Below are 2,629 nucleotides of genomic sequence, written 5' to 3' on the forward strand. Positions count from 1 at the left end.
TCTAGTCTTGTGCTACTAATGTCTGTCCAGTACTGTGCGAATACTGTGCCAATCTGCGAGTCCCAGTCTGCTACCGCGCGCTCCGAGGCTGTTTTTTTTTTCTTTCTTTATTGTTATTTTAAAACCTGTACAACAGGCAGGCTGTCAGCAGCATTCTACTCTGCTCTTCAGCCATAGAATAGACAATGAGAAAACAACAGAAAGAATACACATAAGTTACATAACGGTGGGTAATAAAACAGTAGACACATAAATTACAAACACGGAGCCGTTCACACTCGACGATAATCCACACTACAAACTGTTGACACGACGCACAAACACTGAAGATGTCGATGGCACAGGTGAACGATGGAGTGTGACGGTGAACACTGAACACTAAACACGACGGCACACACGAGACAGTAATGGCGATGATCTCCGGCGTGCGAATGTCCACGTAGCGTGTGCAAGTCCGGGGACCTGCCAAAGGGGAAGAAGGGTGAGGGGGGGGGGGAGAGGGGAGAACAAAGATGCCAAAGGCTGAGGAGGTGGGAGGAGGAGTAGAGGGACAGGGGAGGGGAAGCCTGGGGGAGGAGTAGGGAGAAATGGAGGAGGGAGGGAAGGGGGAGGGAAGGGAGGGAGGGTGACCAAAGGAACAAACACAGGAAGAGGGAGGGAGGATCAAAGTTGGTAGGAGGGGTAGATGGAGGGGAGGAGGGCATCATTAGGGAGGGGGAGCTGGCGGAAGCCACCTTTGGAGAGGGTAAGGAGGGTGGAGAGATGGTGAGCAGGTGGGACATGGGAAAACAGGCGCGGCAGCGGGCGGGGGTGGGAGAGGATGGGGGAGACAAGTGGGTGAGGAGGATCGAGTTTTTGGGAGGTGTAGAGGATCCGTATCCTTTCAAGGAAAACTAGGAGGTGGGGGAATGGAATGAGGTCGTACAAGATCCACGTGGGGGAGGGGAGACGGATGCGATAGGCGAGGCGGAGAGTGTGGCGTTCAAGGATCTGAAGGGATTTGTAAAAGGTAGGGGGGGGGCGGAGATCCAGGCAGGATGGGCGTAGCAGAGGATAGGGCAGATGAGGGATTTATAGATGTGGAGTATGGTGGAGGGATCCAGACCCCACGTACGGCCAGAAAGGAGCTTGAGGAGACGGAGTCGGGAGCATGCCTTGGCTTGGATTGTCCAGAGATGGGGGGCTAGGAGAGGCGACGGTCGAGGGTGACGCCAAGGTACTTAAGGGTGGGGGTGAGGGCGATAGGACGGCCATAGATGGTTAGATAGAAATCAAGGAGGCGGAAGGAAGGGGTGGTTTTGCCTACAATGATCGCCTGGGTTTTGGAGGGATTGACCTTGAGCAACCACTGGTTGCACCAAGCGGTGAACTCCGAGGGTGGCAGGAACGGCGCTTATATTCACTTCATCTAGGTGCCCTCCTATCGTGGTGACAGCCTAATCAGCGTACTACTGGCTGACGTCGTCTCACAGCCTTCTCTTCTCTTGCGTTCGTTGTCTTCGTGCTGGCGCTTGTGTGTATGCCAGAACAATATTGGCATTGCTGACCGCAGCGCCGTATTCTGCCTGTTTGCATATCTCTGTATTTGAATACACATGCCTATACCAGTTTCTTTGGTGTTTCAGTGTAGATTAGATCCACATGGACTAAACAAATTGAGTTTCCCCAAAGAGGGATGTTCATGTGGATAATACTAAAATGAGTAGCACCACAAGTGGACGCTGGACTTGAAGTTCAGTACCAAGGCCCCTTTCTTGGTGTTGTTGTTGAAGGGATATCTATGTCTACCCTTTCCTGTCTTCTTTTATTCTCTTCTTAAATTATACCATACGTTTATGATTCCCAGCTTCCAAATTCCTGTATTTTTCTTTAAAAAACGAGTGTAAATGCTGTAAGTAAATAAAAGATAACACTAAAGTGCAGACAAAATAAATCCATGAAGTCCCACCTCTATGTGGTGCTGCATAGGCAACGGTGCCCATGGCCTCAACTGTGTAGCACAATTTTGCTGCACTGTGGTGGCCATGGGTACTGGTTAAGAGGTCACTGTCGAACACTGCAGCCTACATAAAGTAATAAAATGGCAGGCCCCAGTAGTCATAACGCAGCTTGAAAAAAATGCAGCTTGTACCTTCACTGACTTTACCAACATTAATATAGCCAATATCATGTCAGTTAAATTAGTTCAGTCATTAACTATAGTGCTTTTAAAATAAGTTGTGACTTTTTACAGTTCAGTACAGAGCGAATGGAGGAAGTGTAGTTGCCAGCGTGTGCTGAGTGCACTAGCAGGTAACGATAATGCCAGAACTCGTCGCAGAACAGGGCAGGCTCGCTGAACTGCACGGAGAGCAAGGTGCAAAAGCTAGCTGAAGTGCAATCTTTCTCAAATGACTTTAAAGAAAGTATTTAGTTAAAAACTCTTCTTCTCATACATCTTGTAGCTTCGTTTCTCAGTTTCATGATGGATTGCCTGTAATTTCGTTAATGGTTATAGTTATTCTAATATTTCAATATTAGGTAAACTATGGCAAGAAATTCTTAAAGTTTGGAGTCAAAAATAGGAGTTGCTAAGAATTTGCGTTTAGTGCGTTTTGGGACATATGTTGCTGTATATGAAATGCAGATA

Source organism: Schistocerca nitens, chromosome 3 (assembly GCF_023898315.1).
Source record: "Schistocerca nitens isolate TAMUIC-IGC-003100 chromosome 3, iqSchNite1.1, whole genome shotgun sequence".
Classification (NCBI taxonomy): Eukaryota; Metazoa; Arthropoda; class Insecta; order Orthoptera; family Acrididae; genus Schistocerca; species Schistocerca nitens.